General features: G+C 44.6%; 1 long non-coding RNA gene across 1 annotated transcript; it reads left to right on the forward strand.

Moving 5' to 3' along the window:
- Positions 1 to 2,543: 2,543 nt before the first annotated feature.
- Positions 2,544 to 13,664, forward strand: LOC121275427. The gene is made up of 4 exons (XR_005942419.1): positions 2,544 to 2,760; positions 6,249 to 6,404; positions 11,812 to 11,893; positions 12,990 to 13,664. It is a non-coding gene; the product is annotated as an uncharacterized LOC121275427 (long non-coding RNA).
- The last annotated feature ends 1,557 nt before the right edge of the window (positions 13,665 to 15,221 follow it).

Consider the following 15,221-nt stretch of genomic DNA (forward strand, 5'->3'; position numbering starts at 1 on the left):
CTGCCTGCAAGTGAGATGGCATGTACCCAAGGCTGCATAATTAATGAGGCAGGAACGGGACAGTATGGTGTGAAAAGCTGCCATTGTGGCCAGTGGGTAAAACAACATTTTTCCCGGCCGCTACGGCATGTAGTGCAAATCTGGGACGATTCCGCCCTCTTTAGTTGTAAACCTGCCTAGGTGAGAGGTTGATGCTCAGAGCTCTTCTGAGACTTGATTTCACTGCATAACAGGTAATTTGTAACTTCTGACTTCTCTTCTGGCTTATACTACTCCGCAGATGGACATAGTGAGCTAGTTTGGAAAAGGCAAAATCCTAACACTGGGTGTACAGGCAGAGGATCAGCTCTCTCAACACGTGTGAGTACCAGTGCCTCAAGTGGCATAGCCTTTCACAGCAGGTCGTTGCTGACATCTGCAACCTCCTGAAACAAGAGCCCCTTACCAGTGAGCCAGGTGGGTCACCAAGCTGGCTATCGTTGGAGGGCCACCATCCTTCTGCTTGGTTCTCTGCCTTTTCTTAGAGGTTGTGCTCTCTTCTTCTCTCTTTGAGGAGATAAAGCAGAAAGTTGTGAGTGAGAAATGGATTGTGTAGAGAGAATGGAAGGACAACATTTGTGGGTGGTGACTGTGATGCATTGATGTAAGATAGTACAAAGATGAGGGTGAGTGTCAGTATTTTCTGTTTGATGGGGATGTGAGGAAGTACCTAGAGAGAGGAACGAGTGCAGCTGCAAAGTGTGTTGTTCTGAGGAGTGCAAAAGAAAGCTGGAAAAGTCATTGTTGGGTTTGGCACTTAAAAGTGTTATGCCACTCACCTTTGCTGCTCTCCTGAGGTCCTTTAACCTCTTGGGCCACTATATCCAGGTTCAAGGGACTACACTCCTGCTGCTGACTTCCTCAGCCACATCCAGTCTTATATTATGAGTGTTATTTTATGAGGAAAGGTTAGACAGGCTGGACCTGTACCTACTGGAATTCAGTAGAATGAGAAGTGATCTTGTTGAAACATACAAGATCCTGAGAGGACTTGACAGGATTGATGCTGAAAAGAATTTCCCCTTTGTGGGATAAACTAGAACTAGAGGACACTATTTAAAAATAAGGGGTCTCCCATTTAAGATGGACACGAGGAGAATATTTTCTCTGAGGATTGTGAGTCTTTGGAACTCTTTTCTCCAGAGAGTGGTAGAGGCATTGAATATTTTTAAGGCAGAGGTAGATAGATTCTTGACTAACAAGTGGGTCAAAGGTTGTTGGGGGTAGGTGGAATGTGGAGTTGAGGGCACAATCAGATCAGCCATGATCTTATTGAATGGTAGAGCAGGTTCAAGGGGCTGAATAACCTGCTCCTGCTCCAAACTCGTATGTTCATATATTAATTCATGCATACATGGTTTAAAAGGCTGGCCTCTTCATCATGTCCTTAGAAGACATCACCTCACTTTCAGTCCCTCATATCTCACAGCAGGACCTTCCAGATAAATGTCAGAGACTCAGGGAGCAACCTTCCCAGATTTCTTTTCCATTCCAGTGATTGTTGGAGCCTCAGGAATCAATGTACATTTCAGCCCTTCTTACCTCTACCAGGGGTCTTTAACCAGAAATCCTTCTTTTTAAAGACGTGGCATGTAGTTGAGTCATAGAATGGTTACAGCATAGATAGAGGCCATTTGTCCCATTGTGTCCATGCTGGGTCTCTGCAAGAGGCCTGCAAATTTCTTCTGTTCAGATAATTGTCCAATTGTCTTTTGAAAGTCACGATTGAATCTATCCTCCACCGTACTCAAGGAATATATTCCAGATCCCAATCCTTTACTGCATAAAAATATTTTTCCTCATGTCACCAAAATAAACAGCCACAGCAAAGGATGCTGCAATTAAAAATACTGCCTGCTCACCCCAATACTACATGTAGGCATCTAGTGTGTTACAATTCCATTAACTAGATTAATTCATGTGACAGAGAAATTGCAGTAATTCCTGGAAAATGAACCCCTCCAGATGGAGATGTCCAGTGACTGACCAGGTGCTGCAATCTTTGTGGGAAATAATGAAGGGATACAGAGATAGATTGTATGGGAATGACTGATAGTCTTGCCAGAAGTGTTAGATACAGCAAGCATAGCAGAAGATTGTCAAAGCAATCTGCAGGAGCTGGCAAGATATTTGTAAAAAGATGTCAGACCGGAAGAAATCTGCTATGGCAAGCTAATAAGATCATTATGTGTGATAAGTACGGCCACAAATAGATATGCAAGACTAACATTTTAATCTCCTTATGTTGCAAGAACTGGAGGTAAGAGAAGATGGAACAGATGCAGCACAGATCACTGTGAAGCAGACCGGGAGCAATGTGAAGCAGACCTGAATTACTATGAAGTAGGACAGGAGCAGGGTTGGGCAGAGTGGATCACTGTGAAGCAGGTTGGGAGCCGAGTAGAGCAGGTCAGGATCAGTGTGAAGTAGCTAGGGATCAGTGTGAAGCAGGCTGGGAGTAGAATGAAGCAAACTGGGATTACTATGAAGTAGTTCAGGAGCTGAGTGAAGCAGATGAGAATCATTGTGAAGCAAGTCGAGAGCAAAGTGAAGTAGACCAGGATTACTGTGAAATAGCAAGGGATCAGTGTGAAGCAGGCTGGGAGCTGAGTGAATCAAAAGGAAATCACTGTGCAGCAGGTCAGGAGCAGAGTGAAGCAGGCTGCAATCATTGAAATGAAGGAGGAAAACATTGCAGAAAGGCCACGAGTTCATTAGCTAGTGAGTATTGTAGCTTTGTTTCCCTTTTTCCAAAGTTAGGGGACAGGATTCTTGGGTCATTGGGTGTAGCCAGGAAACGGCCCGCTGCTCGCGATCGGCTCCCGTTCACGATTTCACGCTGGCTGGCTGATTAACAGCCAGCCAGTGTGAAAGGCATACTGAGAAGCTCAGTACTGCTGGGATAGGGTCGGGAGGCGGGCAAGCGCTGAGATCTGCCTCAGGGAGCTGAAGTATTTTAAGCCAATGAATAAATTTTTAAAAATTCTGGTAAAAATGTCCACACAGTGGGCTCACTCACCTTAACGTGTAGATTTGAAAAATTCTGCCCCCAAATTTTTTTTTTTAATTTAATGACAGAAATCTCATCCTGCCTGTGGATGAGGTTTCTTCAAAAATCCAAAGGCCAATTCGTCATCCACCCCGCCACCGCTAACCGTAATTTTGGACGGGCAGCAAAGAATACAGGTTAATTAATTGACTAATGGCCTTAACAGGCCTCTTAATTGTCGGCGGGCATGCCGCTGACTCTCGCATGCGCCTGCTGGCCAAATTACTGCACAAGTGCACAATGATGTTGGGCACTCGCCCGATGTCATCACATGCAATTTCACGCTCGGGTGCGCGCCCACATTCCAATTAGAACATCCTGCCCAGGGAATTAATCTAAGAACCGATGAAATTTAAAATTTCAATTGGTTTGGACAAAAAAGGTTAAGTCAAACAGTTCAATTAACCTCCCTATATCTGAGTGCCACCAGCAAAAGAGATTAGCTGGTGAGTGGTTATTTTTTCCAAGTAGTAAGTTTTATTACCTGATAGGGGAATGGCAGAGCAGTTTCAACCCCTGGAGTGCAAATCTAGTTTCATGTGGGAACTCTGGCATGCTTCTTATGTCCTGGGTAACTATATGTACAGAAAGTGTCATCAGCTGCAGCAGCTCAAGCGCCAGGTTTTGTAGCTTAAGCAGCAGCTGATGTCTCTGTGGTGCATTCGCAAAGTTGGGAGCTTCATGGATAGCACGTTTATAAATTTGGTTACTCTGCATTTAAATAGTATGCTGGGAGATAGGGAATGGGTGATCAACAGGCAGTCAAGAAAGACCAGGCATGTAGCGCAGGAGCCTCCGGAGTGCATCTCACCCCTCCCACTTTGGCTGACAGAGCCCTCAACTGTGTCCAACTCATTTCCCACAATTTTTTCACCCTTTCTGCTCCCTCCCAAAACTGTAATAGGTTCCCCTTGTCCTCACTTTCCACCCCAACCACCTCCGCATTCAAAGGATCATCGTCCATCATTTTTGCGACCTCCAGCATGATACCACAGCAATATATCCTCCTCTCCCCTCACGTATCAGCATTCCAAAGGGACTGTTCCCGCCACACATCCTGGTCCACTCCTCTATCACCCCAATATCTCATCCCCTTCCCACGGCACCTTCTCATGCAATCATAGAAAGTGTAACACCTACCCTTTTACCCCCTCTCTACTCACTATCCAAGGCTCCAAGCACTCCTTTCAGGTGAAGTAGTGATTTACTTGTACTTCTTGCAACTTAATAAAAACAGAAAATGCTGGAAAAACTCAGCAGGTCTGGCAGCATCTGTGGAGGGAGAAACAGAGTTAAAGTTTCGAGTTCTAACACAGACTCAGTTGACTACTTTGCGCAATACCTCCGCTCAGTCTGCAAACATGACTCTGACCTTCCAGTTGCTTGCCATTTTAATTCACTTGCTTGCTCTCACACTCACATTTCTATCCTTGGCGTGCTGCAATGTTCCAGTGAAGCTCAACACAAACTCAAAGAAGAGCACCTCATCTTCTGATTAGGCACTTTATAGCCTTCTGGACTCAACATTGTGTTCAGCAACTTCAGACCATGAGCTATGTCCTCCATTTTGATTTTTTTGTCAAGTGCCAGTCTTTATCTTGTTTTCATGTTTTGTTGCTTTTAGACGGAGCTATTCATTGTTCTGTCATTAACACTCACCTTGAACCAATATATTGTTTATTTACATAACCATTACCACTCCCTTTGTCTTTTGTTTCATGAATTCTTTGTTATTTAAGCTCTCCAATCCTCTGATCTATTCCAGGCCTCACCTTTTGTTCCACCTGCCCCTCCCCTGTCCTCCTTCTTCCTTAACCGAGGTTTTCCACCCACGGTTGTTGACAGGGCCCTCAACTGTATCCGGCCCATCTCCCGCGCATCCGCCCTCACGCCTTCCCCTCCCTCCCAGAAACATGATAGGGTCCCCCTTGTCCTCACTTATCACCCCACCAGCCTCCGCATTCAAAGGATCATCCTCCGCCATTTCCGCCAACTCCAGCATGATGCCACCACCAAACACATCTTCCCTTCACCCCCCCTATCAGCATTCCATAGGGATCGCTCCCTCCGGGACACCCTGGTCCACTCCTCCATCACCCCCTACTCCTCAACCCCCTCCTGTGGCACCACCCCATGCCCACGCAAAAGATGCAACACCTGCCCCTTCATTTCCTCTCTCCTCACCGTCCAAGGACCCAAACACTCCTTTCAAGTGAAGCAGCATTTCACTTGCATTTCCCCCAACTTAGTCTACTGCATTCGTTGCTCCCAGTGTGGTCTCCTCTACATTGGAGAGACCAAACGTAAACTGGGCGACCGCTTTGCAGAAAACCTGCGGTCTGTCCGCAAGAATGACCCAAACCTCCCTGTCGCTTGCCATTTAAACACTCCACCCTGCTCTCTTGCCCACATGTCTGTCCTTGGCTTGCTGCATTGTTCCAGTGAAGCCCAACGCAAACTGGAGGAACAACACCTTATCTTCCGACTAGGCACTTTACAACCTTCCGGACTGAATATTGAATTCAACAACTTTAGGTCTTGAGCTCCCTCCTCCATCCCCACCCTCTTTCTGTTTCCCCCTTCCTTTTTTTTCCAATAAATTATATAGATTTTTCTTTTCCCACCTATTTCCATTATTTTTAAATATTTTAAAATCTTTTATGCTCCCTCCACCCCCACTAGAGCTATACCTTGAGTGCCCTACCATCCATTCTTAATTAGCACATTCGTTTAGATAATACCACCAACTTTAACACCTATGTGTTCTTTTGTTCTATTGTTGTTGACATCTTTTGATGATCTGCTTCTATCACTGCTTGTTTGTCCCTACAACCACAACCCCCCCTCCACTTCTCTCTCCCTCTCTCTCTCTCTCTCCGCCTCCCCCCCACCCCCCACACACACACATTAAACCAGCTTATATTTCAACTCTTTCTTGGACTCGAACTCAAGTTCTATCGAAGGGTCATGAGGACTCGAAACGTCAACTCTTTTCTTCTCCACCGATGCTGCCAGACCTGCTGAGTTTTTCCAGGTAATTCTGTTTTTGTTTTGCCCCTCCCCACTGTCAATACCATAAAACCCATCACATTTCTACCACTCTTCAGTTCCGAAGAAGTCATTTGACTCAAAATGTTAATTCTGTTTTTTTTCTCCACAGATCCTGCCAGATAGAATCACAGAAACACAGAATCTTTACAGCGCACAAGGAGGTCATTCAGCCTATTAAGTCTGCACTAGCTCTCTGAAAAAGCATTCAACCTAGTCCCATTTCCTGAACTTATCCCTGTAATTTTTGCACATTCTCTCTTTTCAGGTGACAATCCAATTGCATTTTGAATACCTCAGTCAAACCTGCCCCCACCCACCCTCTCAGGCAGTTCTTTCCAGACTCCAACCACCCTCTGGATGAAAAAATTTTTCTTCACATCACTTTTACTCCTTTTGCCAGTTATTTTGAATCTGTGCCCTCTAGTTCTTGATGCTCCCTTGAATGGGAACAGTTTCTTACTATTTACCCTGTCCATACCCCTCAGGATCTTGAATACCTCTATCAAGTCTCCTCTCAGCCTTTGTTCCTCCAAGAAAAATTGTTCCAACTTCTCAAATCGATCCTCATAGCTGCAGTTCTTCATCCCTGGAATCATTCTTGTGGATCTCTTCTGTACTCTCGCTAATGCCTTCACATCCTTCCTCAAGTATAGCATCTAGAACTGGTCACAGTACACCAGATGAGGCCTAACTAGTGTCTTATACAAGTCCAACATGACCTCCTTACTCTTGTACTCAATGCTTCATTAATAAAACCTAAGATACTATATGCTTTATGAACAGCTGTCTCAACATGCCCTGCCATTTTCAATGACTTATGTACATATACACTGATGTCCCTCTGTTCCTGCAGCTCCTTTAGAGTTTCTCCCTTTATTTTATACTGTCTCACCATATTCTTCCTGCCAAAATGAATCACCTCACACATGTCTATGTCCTTTTGAAGTTCAAGACTATCCTCATCACAGTTGACAATATTTCCAATTTATATATCAACTGCAATTTTTGAAATCATGCCCTGAACACAACAGTCTAGGTCATTGATATATATCAGGAGGAGCAAGGGTCCCAACACTGACTCTGGGGAACTCCACTACAAACCTTCCTCCAATCTGAAAAACATCCATTAACCACTAATCTCTGTTTCATGTCACTCAGTCAATTTCTTGTCCAAGTGCCTACTTTCCCTTTTATTCCTTGAACTAGAATTTTGCTCAGAAGTCTGTTGTGTGGCACTGTATCAAATGCCTTTTGAAAATCCATAAACACCACATCAACAGTGTTGCTCTTACCAAGCTTCTCTGTTACCACCTCAAAAAAACTCCAGCAAGTTAGTTAAACATGATTTCCCTTAATTAATCCATGCTGGCTTTCCTTAATTATCCTGCACTTGTCTAAGTGATTATTGATTTTGTCCCATGCCATGGTTTCCAGGAGTTTCCCTACCATGAAGTCAAACTGACTAGTCTGTAGTTGCTGGCTTTATCCTTGCACTCCATTGTGAACAAGGGTGTAGCATTCACAATTCTCCAGTCCTCTGGCACCACCCTTGTGTCTAAGGAAGACTAGAAGTTTATCAATAATGCCTCTGCCATTTCCACTCTCACTACCCTCAGTACCCTTGGACACATCTCATCCGGTCCTGGTACCTTTTTACTTTTAAGCCTTTCTAACATCTCCTCCTTCTCAATTCTTTCACCTTGGCCTGGGTAGCATCTTCTTCCTTTGTAAAGACAGATGCAAGTGCTCATTTAATTACATCTACTATTTCTCCTGCCTCCACATGCAAGTCCCCTTTATTTATCCCTAATCGGCCCTACTCTTTCTTTTACTGCCCTTTTATTATTTATGCTTATATAAGACCTTGGGATTCCCTTTTATATTAGCTGCCTGTCTCTTTTCATGCTCTCTCCTTGCTTCTATTAGTTTTTTTTTCACTTCCCCTCTGGTCCTTCTATATTCAGCCTAATTCTCCATTGTATTTTCTACTTGATATCGGTCATATGTGCACTAATTCCTTTTCATTTTCATCCCTATCTCTCTCGTCATCCCGGACACTCTGGATTTATTTGTCCTACCTTTTCCCTTCAAAGGAACATTCCTTGACATTGCCTATAGTACTTTTTCTTTGAAGGTAACCCATTGTTCAGCCACCATCTTTTCTGCCAACATTTGATCCCAATTCACTCAACTCAGATGGCATTCTCATTCCATTGAAGTTGGCTTTCCCTCAATTAATTATCCCTCCTCTGGATTGTGCATTGTCATTTTCCATGGCCAACTTAAACCTTATGATACTATAGTCACTGTCCCCTAAATGCTCTCCCAATGATATTTGATCCACTTGGGCCAACTCATTCCCTGGAACCAGGTCTGACAGTGCATTCCCTCTCATTGAACTGGAAACATACAGCAACAGAAAAATTATCTTGAACGCATTCCAGGAACTCACGCCCCTTTTGTCCCTTTGCATTATTCCTATCCCAGTCTATATTTGGATAATTGAAGTCCCCCATTATAATTACTCTATATTTCTTGCACCTCTCTGTAATTTCTTTGCAGATTTCTTTCTCTACATCAATGTTATTGCACCTTTTTCATTCCTTACCTCTAGCCAGAGAGATGCCATCCATAACCCCTCTGGAATATCCTCTCTCACCAGGACTGTAATGCCATCTTTAATCAATACTGCTACTCCCCCCACTCTCCACCTTTTCATCACTTCCTGCCTCTCTTAAACACCTTGTGCCCAGGAATATTTAACACCCAGTCCTACTCTTCTTTAAGCCAGGTCTCCGTTATAGCAATGCTATCATAATTCCATTTGCCAATCTGTGCCTGTAGTTCACCAATCTTATTAATCACACTCAGTGCATTCATATACATGCACATTAGCCCTGATTTAGGCTTTTTTACTTTTCCCCCTTACTCTGAACCCATCTAATTCCTTATCATTGTCTACTCTAATTCGATCAAACTCTCCAAGTATCCTGTCTATCTTGATACTACTCCCTGATGTATTCCCCTTATTTGTTAATACTTCTCTACTTCCCATTGCCAGTTTTTCTCCCCTCCACTCTGAATTTTTCCTCAGATTCCCACCCACCATGTCAATCTAGATTAATCCCTCTCCAACAGTATCAGCAAACCTCTCCGCAAGGACATTAGTCCCTGTCTTGTTAAGTATTAACCCATCCTTCTTGTAGGACCCCCGCCTGACCCAGAACCAGTCCCATTGCCTCAGAAATCTAAAGCCCTCGCACCTGCTCCATTTCTCCAGCCATTTGTTGAATTGCTCAATCTTCCTGTTCTTATGTTCACTAGCATGTGGTACTGGGAGTAATCCTGAGATTACTGCTCTTGAGGTCCTGATTTTTAATTCCTTTTCTAACTCCCTAAAATCTGCTTTCAGGTCCTCTCCCTTTTCCTACCCATGTCATTGATCCCAATGTGGACTACGACCTCTGGCCCTTCACCGGCCCCCTCCCACCCCACAAAAGAATGTCCTTCAGCCACTGTGTTGGCCCTGGCACCAGGGAAGCAACATACCATCCTGCAGTCACATCTATTGCAGAAACACTTGTCTGCTCCCCTAACTATGGAATCGCCTATCACTATACCCCTTCCACTTTTCCTCCACCCCTCCTGTACAGCTGAGCCATCCATGGTATTATGAATTTAGTTCTTGCTACAGTCCTTTAAGGAACCATCTCGCTCACCAGTATCCAAAATGGAAAAGTGGTTAGAGAGCGAGATAGCGAGAAGGGATTCCTGCACTACCTGTCTGTTACTCTTAGATACTCTGGCGGTCACCCATTTCCTCTCTGCCTGCCTCTTCTTAGCTGCAGTGAGGCCACCTCTCTAAACATGCGATCCACTTAATTATCAGCCTGAGGGATGCAGCACAGTGACTCCACAGTGACCTGCTGTGTTTTTCCACTATTTTCTGTCTTTTTCCTAAATTAAAGTTACTGTGTATGAAAATGATAACAGAGTCTTCACCCCCCCTGCGACATTCCGCAGGGATCATTCCCTCTGGGACACCCTGGTCCACTCTTCCATCACCGCCTACTCCTCAACGCTCACCTACGGCACCTCCCCATGTAACCGCAAAAGATGCAACACCTGCCCCTTCATTTCCTCTCTCCTCACCGTCCAAGACCAAACACTCCTTTCAAGTGAAGCAGCATTTCACTTGCATTTCCCCCAACTTAGTCTACTGCAATTGAGTTGCAGGCGCAGACAGAACATGAAAATGTAGTGGCAATAATGGAGACCTTACTTTAAGAAGGGCAGGACTTGGTATTAAATATTCCTGGATACAAGAGTCCAAATCTTCTGATCTGTGGATCGTCGGAGACCAGACGTCCGACGGAAGATGTGCATCAGGACTCTGCAGACCAATGTGTGAATTTCCCAGGAAAGGTTAAACCCAGGAAGTTTAAACTTCTGATGTGCAATTCCCCTGCTCCCAGTGATCCTGCGTGAATGTCTGCAACTCTGAGCTAGAGTCAGAGACTTGGGACAGTTTCTCAATAAGAACATTTACTTGGATAGTTACCCAGGAAGTGTTAGACAGTTTGACACCTGGTCAAACACCCTAGGTAACTTCATAACTAACTCCTCCAATCACCACACCACCCCCGACCCCTCCAAACCCCCGACTACCTCCCGACCACCTGTAACCAGCCACCAGCCTCTACATTCAAAGGATCATTCTCCGCCATTTCCACCAACTCCAGCATGATGCCACCACCAAACACATCTTCCCTTCACCCCCCCTATCAGCATTCCATAGGGATCGCTCCCTCCGGGACACCCTGGTCCACTCCTCCATCACCCCCTACTCCTCAACCCTCACCTACGGCACCTCCCTATGTAACCGCAAAAGGTGCAACACCTGCCCCTTCATTTCCTCTCTCCTCACCGTCCAAGACCAAACACTCCTTTCAAGTGAAGCAGCATTTCACTTGCATTTCCCCCAACTTAGTCTACTGCAATTGTTGCTCCCAATGCGGTCTCCTCTACACTGGAGAGACCAAACGCAGACTGGGCGACCGCTTTGCAGAACACCTTCGGTCTGTCCGTAAAAATGACCCAAACCTCCCTGTCACTAGCCATTTTAACACTCCACCCTGCTCTCTTGCCCACATGTCTGTCCTTGGCTTGCTGCATTGTTCCAGTGAAGCTCAACGCAAACTGGAGGGACAGCACCTCATCTTCCGACTAGGCACTTTACAGCCTTCCGGACTGAATATTGAATTCAACAAATTTAGATCTTGAACTCCCTCCTCCATCCCCACCCCCTTTCCGTTTCTTCCCCCTCCTTTTTGTTTTTTCCAATAATTTATATAGATTTTTCCTCTCCCACCTATTTCCATTATTTTTAAATCTATACCTTTTAAGCCCTTTTAGTCTTGTTTCACCCCACCCCCACTAGAGCTGTACCTTGCTTGCCCTGCCATCCATTCTTAATTAGCACATTTTCTTAGTTAATATCACCACCTTCAACATCTCTTTGTTCTTTTGTCTGTGACATCCTTTGATTATCTGCTCCTATCACTGCTTGCTTGTCCCTACAACCAGCAACCCCCCCCACTTCTCTCCCCCCACCCCCCCACCCCCCCACCTTAAACCAACTTATATTTCACCCCTCTTCTATTTTTACTTAGTTCTGTTGAAGGGTCATGAGGACTCAAAACGTCAACTTTGTTCTTCTCCGCTGATGCTGCTAGACCTGCTGAATTTTTCCAGGTAATTCTGTTTTTGTAAATATTTATAGCATGTCCAACTCTTGCCTGACCTGTAATAGTAGTGCCACTTAATGGGCTGCACCTCTAACCCTTTCATTTTGATTACAAGGTTCCACAGGAAAGTCACTAGTTTTTATACATATAGTGCATCTTCTTTTTCTTCATATGTGTGATAGTGTCATGAGCCAGAACTTTATGCTTCCCCTGGGGACAGGTTGGCAGGCAGGATGTAAAATTGGATGAAATGGTAGCGGCGCTGTGCCCAGCTACCTATCTCCCCCTGCCCCTATGGGTATTTTACCTGTGTTGGGGAAGGTAATGGGCAGCCCACTCACTTGTGGGCTAATTCAGGCCTCTAAGCTGCCAATTAATGGCCACCTAAGAGCCTCCTCCTGATGCCACTGGGGATTTTATCTGCAGCGGGGGAGGCTGGTACCAAGTGTCCAGGCTGTCCATTAAAACATAGCGAGCCTTGGGGCTGAGCCTGGGGGTTGCCTTCTGGTTGGGCACTCTGTTCCCCTTCAGATATTTCATCCACTGCAATCTCCTTCCCCTAAAGCAGTTGATCCCAGCCCCTCACCCTCGTCGCTGGGGCATTTGAGCCTGGCCCTGGCAAGACCCCGGAGTTACCTGTAAGCTGAGGCTCCATGCTGCACATCTTCGGGGGCTGCCTGTAGTCCCAGCATTGCGCACCCTCATTGTGGTACCGCTGGGACAAGACCACTGACAGCCATTTCTGAGGAGGTCCCGCTTTAAGCCAATTAAAAGTCCAACAGCCGTTAAATCATTGTGGGGCAAGCTGGCCAAGTGCAGGCAGGCTTGCTGCTAACTTTTACACTTGGCATGGGGACCCTACCCCCAGATTAAAATTCGGCTCATGGTGACCAATTTTTCACTTATTTTATACTTGTCAAAATAGTAGCTTTTAATACTATGAATACAGAGATTGTGTGCAATTACAATAAAGAGCGTAATGGTCAAATTCCCCTCTGTAAATTACTATTGATGAATAAGTAGATGTGGGTAAACAGAAAATGTAAATGGGTGGTTCATCTGTTTGTATTGCTAATCTTAGTTTTTCTCCCATATCTTCACAGAAATTAGCAATTTTTAAAATCATGATGATAAGGCATATTAAAACTGGTAAACGCCTATCAAGAAGTGACTCAGAGAATTGTGTGAATGTTTATGAACAAATAACTCAAAGTGCAGCAGAAGAGGAGAAAACAGGCCAGAAGTGCATGTCATGTATGAACTACCTTTGATAATGGATGTACAATAATATCAGCTATCTGAATGGACAGCATTATGCATGATGAAGCTCAGACTCAGCATGGAGGTTGTGACTGTGGTGCACCATCTACTATGTAAGCCTGTATGTAAAATCAATCAATTGCACTTTGTTATTAATGGCACTATCCTCAATTTCTACACCACACAAGGCTCTTCAGCACTCAAAGGAGACATCACAGAAATCAGCCGCTCAGCCATGCATCACACATACAATGGTCTCCTTCCCAAACACCCCAGATGATGAATGTGGTCATCTGCGCCTCGAAGAACGAATAATAGAGACTTTAATTCTATCAGTAGCAGCAAGAAGAGGCTTCCCCAAGACACAGGATGTTATTAACTGTATAAGCAGAACCTGCTATGTACCAGTGCCAGAACTAACTAGGAAGGGCTACTATTGCATTCGTATTGTTACTATCAGGTTAGGGATTGTTAACATTTAAAAGAAAATCCAAACACTTCTTTTTAACCAATAGAACTATGCCACAAAATTTCACTTTTTTAAACAAAATACAAACTCTATTGTATAGAAAAAAATTAAATAAAGTGACCTCTATTAACTTAACAATATGGTTTATAACTGCATATGTTGTGTGCTCATGTTTACTCCTTACCTCCCCCAAGAATTCTCTCATAAGACAGCAATCTTAAAGGTATTTACTTATGTAGGAATCACACATAAGTATGCCACAGTCCTCTGGTGAATTCCCCTCAGCTCCAGCTATTCTCAGAGGTAAAACTTTAATTTAGTATCTCTTGACCGTGGATGCCTCAGTCCCTTTTTCTGGTTACTTTTCCAATACTTACACGCTAATCTGCTTGTTGCTTTCTTTGGCACAAGACTCTCTGGAGAACCACTGTAGATTCTTCCAATGGTTTCAAACTTCTGTTCCCTCACAAAAATCAGTCCAAGATTAAGCTTCACCCACATTCTACATGGTCAATGATGGAGTTAGTTTTTTACTCTGTTTAAAATGCAGGTCTATCTAGTTGTCATTTAATTTGGCTCTCTGTGAGCCACAAACCAAACAAGGTCAAAACTGCAACAACCCTCTCAGCAAACACCCAGATAAACTGAAACCAAAGAACCTTCCTAAGCTCCACCCATCTCCTAATCATATATGATCAATACCAGAAAATAACACTTGTCAATGTGTGCTTCCAAGGGAGTACATATGATGTTATGGTTCTGAGGAAGTTCAGAATCAAAGAATTGTTACAGCACAAAAGGAGGCCATTTGGCCTGCGGAGTCTGTGCCAGTTCTTTGAATGAACAACACTGTTGGTGCCATTCTCCTGCCTTCTCACAGTAATTGGATTGCTGGCAGTTCCAGAGGGCAGACTTACTCTCCAGTGAGGGGCAGAAATCCCACTTGACCCTTGTTTAGCTGCCCCACAGCACTTTATGGCTGCAGAGTGGGCTGGCATGGAGCATGGAGCGAGCCACCTGCACCCGCCCACCCCCCCATAATATTTGGTCCTCAATTTCCAGTTAGTTAGGCAATCCCCTATCCATACTAATATATTACATCCAATACAATGAGATCTTATCTTGTGTAGTAACCCTTTATGTGGCACCTTATCAAATGCCTTTTGGAAATCAAAATACACTACATCTACTGGTTCCCCTTTATCTACCTTGCTTGTTACTTCCTCAAAGAACTTTGATAAATTTCTCAATTTCTCTTTCACAAAACCATGGGCAGAAATTTTCCCCCACCGAGGGGCGGGCGGAAGCAGGCGTGAACCCGATCAGCACCCCTGATCGGGTCCTCGCCGCCATTTTACATGGGTGGGCCAATTAAGGCCCGCCCAGTGTGACACACTCCCGGATGCGCTGAGCAGTCCCTGTATGGGCAGGGGCTGGGGGGTGTGGATTCCCTGAGTTTGGGCCTGCGCTCTTTCGCTCATGCGCGTGAAAGAGCGCAGAAATCTCCCTGAGGCACAGAGGTGCCTCAGGGAGATTAGTTTATGATTTAAACATTTAAATAAAGAAAAGGAAATATTCTAAGACATGTCCCCTCATGTGACAATGT

Source organism: Carcharodon carcharias, chromosome 2 (genome assembly GCF_017639515.1).
Source record: "Carcharodon carcharias isolate sCarCar2 chromosome 2, sCarCar2.pri, whole genome shotgun sequence".
In the NCBI taxonomy this organism is placed as follows: Eukaryota; Metazoa; Chordata; class Chondrichthyes; order Lamniformes; family Lamnidae; genus Carcharodon; species Carcharodon carcharias.